Source organism: Oncorhynchus mykiss, chromosome 3 (assembly GCF_057628025.1).
Source record: "Oncorhynchus mykiss isolate SJ-2025 chromosome 3, ASM5762802v1, whole genome shotgun sequence".
Taxonomy (NCBI): Eukaryota; Metazoa; Chordata; class Actinopteri; order Salmoniformes; family Salmonidae; genus Oncorhynchus; species Oncorhynchus mykiss.
In genome coordinates this window covers 61,340,646-61,354,378 of record NC_143024.1, presented here as the reverse complement: position 1 = coordinate 61,354,378, position 13,733 = coordinate 61,340,646, and the positions used below count along the sequence as shown (strand labels likewise).

Genomic DNA, 13,733 nt, shown 5'->3' with positions numbered 1-13,733 from the left:
GAACATGGGTATCGCAGTGGTACAGAAGAAGCTAGCGATGTGGAAGGCTAGGTATGTGTCTTTTATGGGCAAGGTCCTGCTCCTAAAGGTGGATGTGTTGCCGTCTCTTTTGTATTTTGCGTACATCTACCCATTGCCGGCTTGTCTGAGGAGGCCTCTAGTGAGGCTTGTGTTTCAGTTCATGTGGGGTGGCAGGTACGAGTGGGTCGCCAGGGCACGCATGCTCTGTCCCATCGGGGAGGGAGGTAGGGGGGTACGACATCTCCCCCTCAAGCTGGACGCAATTTTTGTTTCTTTCTTGTTAACGGAGCTTGCTCATCCAGTGATACACCCGTCCGGTTACCTCCTGCGGGTGTTCTTCTCGTATCAGGCGAGAAGAGTAATGGTGTGGTCTAACACGGGTCCTCGGGCGGAACAGCTGCCGTGGCACTTTGGCCATGCGGCCAAGTGGCTGCGTTCGCACCCTGAGGTTGAAGTTGCCCGAGTAGGTTTAGATCACAGGCACCTGTACGAGGAGGTCAGACAGGCAGGGAGTCCGGCGCCTGTAGTGGGCATCTCGGCAGTGGTCTGGGAGGGAGTGCAGGCGCGGGGCCTGGACAACAGGCTCAAGGACCTGAATTGGTTGAGCCTCCACAAGTGCTTGCCGGTACGTTCCATCATGTACCGGCATAGTTTGGCGCGATCCCCCACCTGTCCAAGATCCTCTTGTGGCAGGGAGGAGACTGTGCGCCATGCCTTTTGGGACTGTGCCTTTGCCGGAGTAGTATGGGCTACGGCACGGGTGTTGTTAGGTTTGGTAAGAGGGGATTTTGTATTGACATGGGCCAGGTTAGAGAGAGGTGTAGGGAGAGCGAGAGGGACGGATAGGGACGGGTTTCTGCTCTGGCTTCTCATGAGTCTCTTCAAACAGGGGCTGTGGGAAGCCAGGCAGAACATGGTGAAGACAGGGAGAGATTGGGGGGTGGAAGGGATAGTGAGGAGGGTGGAAGGAGATTTGAGGGGGAGGATGAAGAGGGAGGAGAGGAAGTGGGGGCAGCATGCTGCCCGGGAGAGGTGGAAGGGGGGTTTAGGGCTGGGTTTCATTTAGATTTGTAAGGGGATAGATTAGGGATGGGTGTCACACCCTGGTCAAAGTATTTTGTGTTTATCTTTATTTATTTGGTCAGGCCAGGGTGTGGCATGGGTTTTTGTATGTGGTGTGTATGTATGGGGATTGTAGCTAGTGGGGTGTTCTAGCTAAGTCTATGGCTGTCTGAAGTGGTTCTCAATCAGAGGCAGGTGTTTATCGTTGTCTCTGATTGGGAACCATATTTAGGCAGCCATATTCTTTGAGTTTGTCGTGGGTGATTGTCCTTAGTGTCCTTGTTCCTGTCTATGTGTTTCCACCAGATAGGCTGTTTAGGTTTTCGTTACGTTCATTACGTCCTTTATTTTGTAGTGTTTGTATTGATTCGTGTTTTACGTTTGTTTATTAAAACATGGATTGCAATCGACACGCTGCATTTTGGTCCGATCCTTGTTCTACCTCTTCATCAGAGGAGGAGATAGAAGAAAACCATTAAAGAATCACCCACCACCAACGGACCAAGCAGCGTGTCAACAGGCAGCAACAGCAGCGTAAAGAGGAATGGACATGGGAGGACGTTTTGGATGGCAAGGGCTGTTACACTTGGGAGGAGATACTGGCTGGAAGAGATCGCCTCCCATGGGAACAGGTGGAGGCACTTAGGAGAGCAGAGGCAGCCGGAGAGAGGAGCCGGCGATATGAGGGAACACGGCTGGCAAGGAAGCCCGAGAGGCAGCCCCAAAAATTTCTTGGGGGGGGGGGCTAACAGGGAGTATGGCTACGCCAGGTAGGAGACCTGGGCAGACTCCCTGTGCTTACCGGGGGACTAGAGAGACCGGACAGGCACCGTGTTATGCAGTGGTGCGCACGGTGTCTCCAGTGCGGGTGCATAGCCCAGTGCGGTATATTCCAGCTCCGCGTGTCGGCCGGGCTAGATTGAGCGTCGAGCCTAATGCCAATGATCCGGCTCTACGCAGCTGGTCCCCAGTGCGTCTCCTTGGGCCGGCTTACATGGCACCAGCCTTGCGCTCGGTGTCTCCGGTTCGCCTGCATAGCCCAGTGCGGGCTATTCCACCTCGCCGCACTGGCAGGGCGACCGTGAGCATTCAACCAGGTAAGGTTGGGCAGGCTCGGTGCTCAAGAGCTCCAGTGCGCCTGCACGGTCCGGTTTTTCCAGTACCACCTCCACACCCCAGCCCTCCGGTAGCAGCTCCCCGCACCAGGCTTCCTGTGCGTGTCCTCGGCCCAGTACCACCAGTGCCAGCACCACGCATCAGGCCTACAGTGCGTCTCGCCTGTCCAGCGCTGCCAGAGCCTTCCTCCTCTTCAGCGCTGTCGGAGTCTCCCGCCTGTTTAGCGCTGTCAGAGCTTTCCGCCTCTACAGCGCTGCCGGAGTCTCCCGCCTGTTTGGAACTGCCAGTCTGCAAGGAGCTGCCAGTCTGCATAGAGCTGCCAGTCTGCATAGAGCTGCCAGTCTGCAAGGAGCTGCCAGTCTGCAAGGAGCTGCCAGTCTGCAAGGAGCCGCCAGAGCTGCCAGTCTGCAGGATGCCGCCAAAGCTGCCAGTTTGCAAGGAGCTGCCAGTCTGCAAGGAGCCGCCAGAGCTGCCAGTTAGCATGGAGCAGCCAGAGCCGCCAGTCAGCATGGAGCAGCCAGGGCCGCCAGTCAGCATGGAGCAGCCAGGGCCGCCAGTCAGCATGGAGCAGCCAGGGCCGCCAGTCAGCATGGAGCAGCCAGGGCCGCCAGTCAGCATGGAGCAGCCAGGGCCGCCAGTCAGCATGGAGCAGCCAGTCAGCATGGAGCAGCCAGAGCTGCCAGTCAGCATGGAGCAGCCAGAGCTGCCAGTCAGCAGGGAGCAGCCAGAGCTGTCAGTCAGCATGGAGCAGCCAGTCAGCATGGAGCAGCCAGAGCTGCCAGTCAGCATGGGGCAGTCAGTCAGCATGGAGCAGCCAGAGCTGCCAGTCAACCAGACTCTTCCAGATCTGCCAGTCGACCAGACTCTTCCAGATCTGCCAGTCGACCAGACTCTTCCAGATCTGCCAGTCGACCAGACTCTTCCAGATCTGCCAGTCGACCAGACTCTTCCAGATCTGCCAGTCGACCAGACTCTTCCAGATCTGCCAGTCGACCAGACTCTTCCAGATTCTCCAGTCAGCCAGGATCTGCTAGATCCAACTACCTGCCTGGGCTTCCTCTCAGTGCTGAGCTTCCTCTCAGTGCTGAGCTTCCTCTCACTCCTGAGCTTCCCCTCAGTCCCGAGCTGCCTCAGTCCCGAGCTGCCCCTCAGTCCCAATCTGCTCCTCAGTCCAGTGGGGTTCTGGGTGAGGACTACTAGGCCATGGTCGGCGGCGAGGGTGGACTATCCAAGGACGCGAGGAGAAGGGACTAAGACATTGATTGAGTGGGGTCCACGTCCCGCGCCGGAGCCGCCACCATGGACAGACGCCCACCCGGACCCTTCCTATTGTTTTGAGGTGCGTTCGGGAGTCCGCACCTTAGGGGGGGGGGGGGGTTCTGTCACACCCTGGTCGAAGTATTTTGTGTTTATCTTTATTTATTTGGTCAGGCCAGGGTGTGGCATGGGTTTTTGTATGTGGTGTGTATTTATGGGGATTGTAGCTAGTGGGGTGTTCTAGCTAAGTCTATGGTTGTCTGAAGTGGTTCTCAATCAGAGGCAGGTGTTTATCGTTGTCTCTGATTGGGAACCATATTTAGGCAGCCATATTCTTTGAGTTTGTCGTGGGTGATTGTCCTTAGTGTCCTTGTTCCTGTCTATGTGTTTCCACCAGATAGGCTGTTTAGGTTTTCGTTACGTTCATTACGTCCTTTATTTTGTAGTGTTTGTATTGATTTGTGTTTTACGTTTGTTTATTAAAACATGGATAGCAATCGACACGCTGCATTTTGGTCCGATCCTTGTTCTACCTCTTCATCAGAGGAGGAGATAGAAGAAAACCATTACAATGGGGAGATAGGGAAAGGTAGTTTGTAGGATGACGGGGGGGCAGGTGATGCTCCCCTGAGGTTTTGTTTTGGGTTTTTTGTTAAGTTAAATTAACATACCATTATTGAAGTATGAATGAAAATTATGAGTTATAAAGAATGAATGGTATTGAACGTAATAAATAATATTTTTTATTTTTAGAAAAAATAAAGCTTTACGTTCGTTTTGTTATTTTGTATAGTTTGTTTAGTGTTCGTCTTCATTAATAAATAGAAGATGTATTCATATCACGCTGCGCCTTGGTCTCCTCCATTCAACGACCATGACACAAAGGTATAAACTAGAGGTGACATGCAGGGATTTGTAGTCTATTATTGTCTAATTAGCATTTTCAAATCTGAGCATAAATAGACTAATATATTGATAAAAGTCACCTTGCCCAAGAGAGATTTGCATGCCCTTATTTGAAGTATTTCTAAAATTCCCTATGGGGAAAATAATTGGTGGAAAAACAATTGGAACCATTTCCCTGTTTGACCGCTAGGTTTTATGGGCATTATGACACCTCTAATACGGTGTATCAAGACTAAGTGGGATGCTTTTTACATTGACGATCTTCTGTAACCTCTTTAGACATCTATCCAACATATTATCCCAACGAATTATACATTTCTGAAATCCTCAAGATGTTTCCTAATCACACAAAAAAAACAAATGTTGATATCATATTCACAGGAGGCATGACACACCCATTTGCGTGCACTGAGTAAAAAACATGTTTTCAGTTTGGATTTGGTAGACAGCAGGATAGATAAACTGGGACACCATTATAGTCCTAATTGTACCCCAATGACAAATCAATTTGTTTGATTAGGAAGCATTGAGGATTTCAGAAATGCATCATGAGTTGGGCTAATATGTTGGATGCAAAAAGTCTCCCACATTTTCTGAATTCACGTTCTTAACTGACTTGCCTAGTTAAATAAAGGTTAAATAAAACTTTTTTTTTTTTTTTAATCCTGTTCCACTTTAGCTACTCCATCATGCTGTTCTATTGAAACATAATATTGGCAACTTCATGTATTTTGATGCACCAATACACAGTATGCACATTTACATCACAATTTCGCACAGTGCATTATTTAATCTGACCTTCTTTTCTTCCTGTTTTGATGTTATGTCACTGATCTTACCATGTGCTTTGCGGGGTGAGCTCCCTGTTTGAAGCTTACTTGGACTGCAACCCTCTTTGATGTCACACAAATGAATGGATGTGATTTTTACAATGTGGTTTCTCTGCAAGGACTTCACAATAGTTGTGATTGCCTCGTCAGACCAAGCTGTCCCCGTTTGTATGATGTTCAAAAGCTCTGACAAAGGCCAAGATAACAATAAACACTTTTCAATGAGAAAACAAAAATCCACTTTGGTTAAGAACATTTAAAAAAACGTTTTTCAAAGATGTAGACTCAGATGCAACAGGCCGACTCGTGATCAAAAACGACCTACCTTTGTAAGTGGTTTGAAATCCGATACAAATCTGATTTAATTAGCACTCAAGTGGTTTTTAGACTGTTATTTGCCTTGTTGCCTACTAGCTACTCTGTTGACAGTTTGACAAAAAAATGTGGTAGCTAACTAGCTTGTTAATTGTTTACAAACAAATTAGTGAATTTGTTATGAAGATAAACTGCTACCTAGCTAGCCAGTTGACTGCTGTGGCTAGCCAAAAAGGACTTGAAAGTTGGATCATCTTATTCTTAGAGGCTTTAAAAGTGTTCTTACACTATTGTTTTCAACATTCAAGGTTTAACTGACGGGGCCACAGTGTCTCAACCCCTCCTGTCTCAGCCTCCAGTTTTTATGCTGCAATAGTTTGTGTCGGGGGGCTAGGGTGAGTCTGTTATATCTGGAGTATTTCTCCTCTCTTTTCCGGTGTCCCGTGTGAATTTAAGTATGCTCTCTCTAATTCTCTCTTTTTCTCTCTCTCTCTCCTTTCTTTCTTTCTTTCTTTCTTTCTTTCTCTCTTTCTCTCAGAGGACCTGAGCCCTAGGACCATGCCTCAGGACTACCTGGCCTGATGACTCCTTGCTGTCCCCAGTCCACCTGGTCGTGCTGCTACACCAGTTTCAACTGGTGCTGCGGCTATGGAACCTGTTCACCAGACGTGCTACCTTGTCCCAAACCTGCTGTTTTCAACTCTCTCTAGAGACAGTAGGAGCGGTAGAGATACTCTGAATGATCGGCTATGAAAAGCCAGCTGACATTTACTCCTGAGGTGCTGACCTGTTGCACCCTCTACAACCACTGTGATTATTATTATTTGACCCTGCTGGTCATCTATGAACATTTGAACATCTTGGCCATGTTCTGTTATAATCTCCACCCGGCACAGCCAACAGTTGACTGGCCACCCCTCATAGACTGCTTCCTCTCTAGGTTTCTCCCTAGGTTCTGGCCTTTCTAGGGAGTTTTTCCTAGCCACCGTGCTTCTACATCTGCATTGCTTGCTGTTTGGGGTTTTAGGCTGGGTTTTCTGTACAGCACTTTGTGATATCAGCTAATGTAAGAAGAGTTTTATAAATTTGATTGATTGAACTGGGAAAAATCCATGGTGGGCAATTGTTGTCACCTTACCTTGCCACATAACTTCTGAGTGATAGGAAGCATGAGCACCACCACCAATCAGCCTACACCACTGCACACATACAGTTGAAGTTGGAAGTTTACATACACTTAGGTTGCAGTCATTAAAACTCATTTTTCAACCACTCCACAAATTTCTTGTTAACAAACTATAGTTTTGGCAAGTCGATTAGGACATCTACTTTGTGCATGACACAAGTAATTTTTACAACATTTGTTTACAGACAGATTATTTCACTGTATCATAATTCCAGTGGGTCGGAAGTTTACATACACTAAGTTGACTGTGCCTTTAAACATCTTGGAAAATTCTTGGAAAACTCCAGAAACAATGTAATGGCTTTAGAACCTTCTGATAGGCTAACTGACAAAATTTGAGTCAATTGGAGGTGTACCTGTGGATGTATTTCAAGGCCTACCTTCAAACTCAGTGCCTCTTTGCTTGACATCATGGGAAAATCAAAAGAAATCAACCAAGACCTCAGAAAAAAATTGTAGACCTTCACAAGTCTGGTTCATCCTTGAGAGCAATTTCCAAACGCCTGACGGTACCGGCCGCCATACCGCTCAGGAAGGAGATGCGTTCTGTCTCCTAGAGATGAACATACTTTGGTGTGAAAAGTGCAAATCAATCCCAGAACAACAGCAAAGGACCTTGTGAAGATGCTGTAGGAAACAGGTACAAAAGTATCTTTATCCACAGTAAAACTAGTCTTATATCGACAACCTGAAAGGCCACTCAGCAAGGAAGAAGCCACTGCTCCAAAACCGCCATAAAAAAGCCAGACTACGGTTTGTAACTGCACATGGGGACAAAGATCGTACTTTTTGGAGAAATGTCCTCTGGTCTGATGAAACAAAAATAGAACTGTTTGGCCATAATGACCATCGTTATGTTTGGAGGAAAAAGGGGGAGGTGTCACACCCTGACCTTAGAGAGCCTGTTTATTTCTCTATATGGTTAGGTCAGGGTGTGATTTGGGTGGGCATTCTAGTTTGTCTGTTCTTTGTTGGCCAGGTATGGTTCCCAATCAGAGGCAGCTGTCTATCGTTGACTCTGATTGGGAATCATACTTAGGCAGCATTTTTTCCACATGTGTTTGTAGGTAATTATTTATGTTCTGTGAGTGTTTGTGTGCCACGGTTGCGTCACGTTCGGTTTACCTGTTTTTTGTGAAGGTGTCACTCCGATTAAAGATGTGGAATTACATGCACATGGAGCAACATCTCAAGACATCAGTCAGGAAGTTAAAGCTAGGTAGCAAATGGGTCTTCCAATGACCCCAAGCATACTTCCAAAGTTGTGGCAAAATGGTTTAAGGACAGCAAAGTCAAAGTATTGGAGTGGCCATCACAAAGACCTGACCTCAATCCTTTTTGAAAATGTGTGGGCAAAACTGAAAAAGCGTGTGCGAGCAAGGAGGCCTACAAACCTGACACAGTTACACCAGCTCTGTCAGGAGGAATGGGCCAAAATTCACCCAACTTATTGTGGGAAGCTTGTGGAAGGCTATCCGAAACATTTGACCCAAGTTAAACAATTTAAAGGCAATGGTAACAAATACTAATTGAGTGTATGTAAACTTCTGACCCACTGGGAATGTGATGAAAGAAATAAAAGATGAAAGAAATCATTCTCTCTACTATTATCCTAACATTTCACATTCTTAAAATAAAGTGGTGATCCTAAATGACCTAAGACAGGGAATTTTTACTAGGATTAAATGTCAGGAATTGTGAAAAACTGAGTTTAAATGTATTTGGCTAAGGTGTATGTAAACTTCTGACCTCAACTGTACCCGTTGTTACAATGACAACTAGCGTAGCCTTGTCAGAAAGTGACTGCCTGTCTGAACACACTCACATCCGATTTGGTCACTTATTTGGTCACTTGTAATTTGGGCAGTCAGCTGTTTGGGCAGTCAGTAGTCCAAAACGGATTTGAGCATTAATGCCTGCAGTATGAACAAGGCTTTAGCCTATAGGAGATTCTGGAGCGGTGCCAAAGACAGTTTTCCACCACCATCAACAAAACATCAAATTATGGAATTTCTTGTGGAAGAACGATGTCGCATTCCTCCAATATAGTTCCAGACACTTGTAGAATCTATTCTAAGGCGCATTGAAGCTGTTCTGGCGGCTTGTGATAGCCCAACTCCCTAATAAGAAACTTTACGTTGGTGTTTATTTTGGCAGTTCCCTGTATATAGGCCTAGTGAAAATTGTGTTGCAGCTGTGCTATGATTCAAACATATATGTTGTGATTCCTGGCCCCTCAGAGGGCTGAACATCTTCATGATATAATGTAAGCTGTTCACATTGTAGTATGATGTTAGAATGTTTTGTTGCCTGTACAATGTCCTGTCTTCTCTTGATTTGGGCCATTGGCCTGTGTGGGCCATTGGCCTGCTGGGATTTTACCCCTGGGAGGTATGCTGTCCCACTGACTGCCTGTATGCCTTTCAGGGCCTAATGGCCCACTGTTGCTCGGAGATAATCCAGTGAGTTTGTAATAGTAAACACGCATGCAGAACACAGGTGCACACACAGCATCATTTCAGATGCTAACTAGCATTCAGGCAGCTGCTTTGTTGCAGCTGGTATGTAGATGCCTTTCAAAGTTTCCTACTACTGAAAAAGGGCTACAACAAAGAGTATTTTTTTTACATGTTTTAAAGGCTCCACACACAGTGGATCTAGACATGAGTTTTCACTGAAAAATAAGCCGAGCGCTAAATGTCAAGGGAAATCAAGTCAGTCATCAATCTGTTTCATAATTCCGATCATTGAAACCTTTAACCCTTCACCTGGTTGAACCCACAACAAATCTCTTGACCACAGTATAATGTATTTATAGAAATCAAATTAACTATTAAACTAGAAGCACATGTGAGTTTCTGCGAGAAGATTCATAAACCCTCATACATCAGATAACTATGTCCCAAATGGAATGTGAGAGCAGATTACTCCCCAGGAAATGCCTGAGGAGCAGAATTTCTCCAGTTAGACTGCAGAGATTGCTTCCCTAAATGTAGCTACTGCTAAACTGTTTGTGTTAATTTCTATTTATGAATATGCTCTGACATGTTGACTGTGATGTAGCCTACTTGAGTAGTTACACAAAGGCTGTATTGAAGTAAACTCAGTTGAATCTGTCTACACCATCAGCTACCTACCATTAGCCACACTCTTTTTATATATGAATAAAAAATATTTATGATTTGCGTAACTTAACATCTACGTTCAGTGCCTTCAGAAAGTATTCAGACCCCTTGACTTTTTCCACATTTTGTTACGTTACAGCCTTATTCCAAAATTGAGTTTTTTTTACATTCTCAGCAATCTACACACAATACCCCATAATGAGTCAGAACAGTTTGTTAGAAATTTTTGCACATTTATAAAAAATAATAATAATTACAACGTATTTACATAAGTATTCAGACCTTTTGCTATGAGACACGAAATTAAGCTCAGGTGCATCCTGTTTCCATTGATCACCCTTGAGATGTTTTTACAACTTGATTGGAGTCCACCTGTAGTAAATTCAATTGATTGGACATGATTTGGAAAGGCACACACCTGTCTATGTAAGGTTCCAACGTTCACAGCAGATACCAAACCATGAGGTCGAAGGAATTGTCCGTAGAGCACGAGACAGGATTGTGTCGAGGCACAAGTCTCGGGAAGGGTACCAAAACATTTCTGCAGCATTGAAGAACACTGTGGCCTCCATCATTCTTAAATGGAAGAAGTTTGGAACCACCAAGACTCTTCCTAGAGCTGGCCTCAACCGGGGGATAATTGTCTTGGTCAGGAGGTGACCAAGAACCCGATGATCACTCTGACAGAGCTCTAGAATTCCTCTGTGGAGATGGTAGAACCTTCCAGAAGGACAACCATCTCTGCAGCACTCCACCAATCAGGCCTTTATTGTAGAGTGACCAGACGGGAAGCCACTTCTCACTAAAAGGCACATGACAGCCCGCTTGGAGTTTTGCCAAATGGCACCTAAAGACACTGCCAAAAGGTGCTTCAACAAAGTACTGATTTAAAAGGTCTGAATACATATGTAAATGTGATATTTCAGTTATTTTATTTAAATTAGCCTGTTTTTGCTTCATCATTATGGGTTATTGTGTGTAGATTTGAGGGGGAAAAAAACGATTTAAAATATTTTAGAATAAGGCTGTAATGTAACAAAATGTTGAAAATTGGGGTCTGAGTACTTTCTGAAGGCACTGTAAGTCATAAAACGTTTGGAGTAGCTCTTCAATCCATTCAATTGGAGTTAAGACATGTTGTTAGACCTACACATTTTTGGAGGGCAATTTTTCTGCAATCTAATGTAGTCTTTGAGTCAGGTACATTTTTCATGTTTCAAACATTTTAAATATGTATGGGTTCACTCCTGGGGTGATTGAGAAAATAACAAAGCTCAACATATGACAAATAGATCGCCATCTGTTTATGCATTAGCTGCCAAGTTTATTTCATTAAATACTGATCAGTAACTTTTGTTTTACACAACGATTTTGGAATGATCACCTAACGAAGTGTCTTCTAAATGCGCTTTGTCCATTATTATCTATGCTTAGTGTGGTCTACTGGTACCGAGACGAGTGTAGGATAGGCAGAAGTTGATGCTCTACAAAGGAACTACTTCTGAATATATCTTGGCTCAGCACAGAAGCCTATTTGCTTTCATGAAAACATTTTCAAGAGGATTCAGATGTCATTAACTTCCACTTATGAACGTTAAGATATCTAGTTAGTCTAGTATATGTGTGGAGACTGCTGAAGGGAGGACGGCTCATAATAATGGCTGGAAGGGAGTCAATGAAATGGTATCATACACATCAAAGACGTGGTTTCCATGTGGTTGATCCGCTCCACTGACTCCATTCCAGCCATTATTATGAGCCGTCCTCCCTCCAGCAGCCTCCACTGTTGTACATTGACTTGCAAAGTGATCAGGGTTAACACATTTGATCAAGTCTGTTCTTTATTGGATTGAACATCTACTTAATCTATCCTATACAATGTATTGATGTCTGAGGGTGGAGTGCAAAGCACTTTTTTCTTAAATCCTATTCACCTCTTCTGTCCCCCTTTCTATTTGATTGGTTGGTATTTTTGAAATCTAGGTCCTCATGCCACCTGGGAAATGTCACTAAACTCTCTTCCAGTGAGTCTGGCTGATCTCAAGAACATCAACAAATCCTGTTAAGGCTATCTTGGTATTTTTAGATTAGAATTAACACATCAAATATGTCTGTCTATAGAGTAGAAGTTAACTATAACTTTTGTGCTACTTCGTGCAGGGCTACTGTCCCTAAAGGAGGGAACCAGTTTAAATGCTGCATGGTAAGTAATTGCTCCATTTTCCATATTAAATCATTACTGTATTCACTCTTATTCCTATAAAAGAATCCAGTCATTGCATTACAATATGTTGTAGTGTTAAATCATAAAATAATATGATTGCCATTGTTTGGATTGTGTGGAAACATTTGGCTGTATTAGCACAATTTACCATATACATTTTTACTCAGATCTCAATGATTAGTCAACTCTGAAGTAATATTCTCTATTTACTAAGTGTTATGGTGTGTTCTTTACAGAGAAGATGAGCTCTCCTTACCTGTGCAAACACCACCAGTGTTGATGTTCTCCTGTAAAACGGCACTCATCATTTTCAGTGTACTTTTCCATCCTCAGTAGGCAAACACTGTTTTCTGAGAGGCTGCATAGTCTGGCCACTACAGAATGACCGAGAGAATGGGACAAAAATCCAAGCAAGCTGGTCCTGGGGCTCTGTTCACAAACACAAACAGAGCCCCAGGACAGCAACACAATTAGACCCAACCAAATCATGAGAAAACAAAAAGATAATTACTTGACACATTTGGCCCTAAACAGAGTACACAGTGGCAGAATACGAGAGAGAGAATTTGCATTAGAGAAACTAGTTTGGCTTCTCTGCAAGGCAGCACCGTTCTTCAGTGAGGTAATATAGTGCCATTTATGTACCTTTTTGAGTTTCTTTACAGGTCAGCTATTCTGGAACAATGTTACACAATCGAATTATGACACATACATCACTGTTCTGCAGTTGTAGGATCGCTAAGATTGATTTATTTAACTAGGCAAATCAGTTAAGAACAAATTCTTATTCACAATGACAGCCAAACCCTCCCCTAACTCAGACGGGACAATGCTGGGCCAATTGTGCGCCGCCCTATGGGACTCCCAATCACGGCTGGTTGTGATACAGCCCAGGATCAAACTCAGGTCTGTAGTGATGCTTAGACCGCTGTGCCATTCGGGAGGCAAAATAGACCAAGTTAAGGTTGGTCGTAAGGTATCTGCGTTGCATCATGCCAAGCCTATTTCACACAAGCTCTTAGACTGTTCACCAAAATCACATCCACTTGTTGGAACATCATATAGCCAGCCATATTGCTGTTGAGACATTTACACCAAAACTATCACTATCAGATAGAGCAGCTGCTGAAGATACCTGTATGTATAGTGATAGCTACCTGATGGGATAGGTTTTGTTTGAGGACATTTGAAATGTTCTTCTTTCATATGCGGCAGAGCGGTGTGTGAGCTTCTCAAGGAAATCTATTCCTCAAATATTTCATGTGTCTGCGCAACCACGCACTCAAGAAGGGATGGGGGTTTGTCGTCCTGGAATGTTTTGGTGTGCGCGCCCCCGATTGTGTCTGATCGTGTGGCGCGCCAGAGGGCGAGGGTACGTACGCGCGGAAGCGCGATTTGTCTGTATCTGGAGTACAAGGAAGGAGGAAAACTGGAAAGGGGAGTGATGGCGGTAACGAAATGACAAGTTCGGGAGTATAAATTACACAAGAGTTGCATTATGAGGAGCCTTCAGCACCTAGGATGAAGAAACAAGTATCGTAAGAGGTAAAATACAACGGAAGTTAATTTGCGTGCGGTAAAGCTCTGAAATGTTTCGCTCACAGTTTACTTGTAATTGTTACAATGAAACTTATCACCACAAAAGACGTTTGGTATCTAACGTGTTTTGCACAGTTAGCTTATTTTTGTGT

General features: G+C 44.7%; 1 protein-coding gene across 5 annotated transcripts in view; it reads left to right on the top strand.

The window, feature by feature from the left end:
- Positions 1 to 13,381: 13,381 nt before the first annotated feature.
- ppp1r9ala (protein phosphatase 1 regulatory subunit 9A-like A) overlaps positions 13,382 to 13,733 on the top strand; it is a 50,600-nt gene continuing 50,248 nt past the window's right edge. For all 5 annotated transcript variants that reach the window (XM_090229766.1, XM_021597169.3, XM_090229764.1 and 2 more), the window contains exon 1: positions 13,382 to 13,587. The gene's annotated coding sequence lies outside the window, so the exon portion shown is untranslated. The remainder of the gene's footprint in view (positions 13,588 to 13,733) is intronic.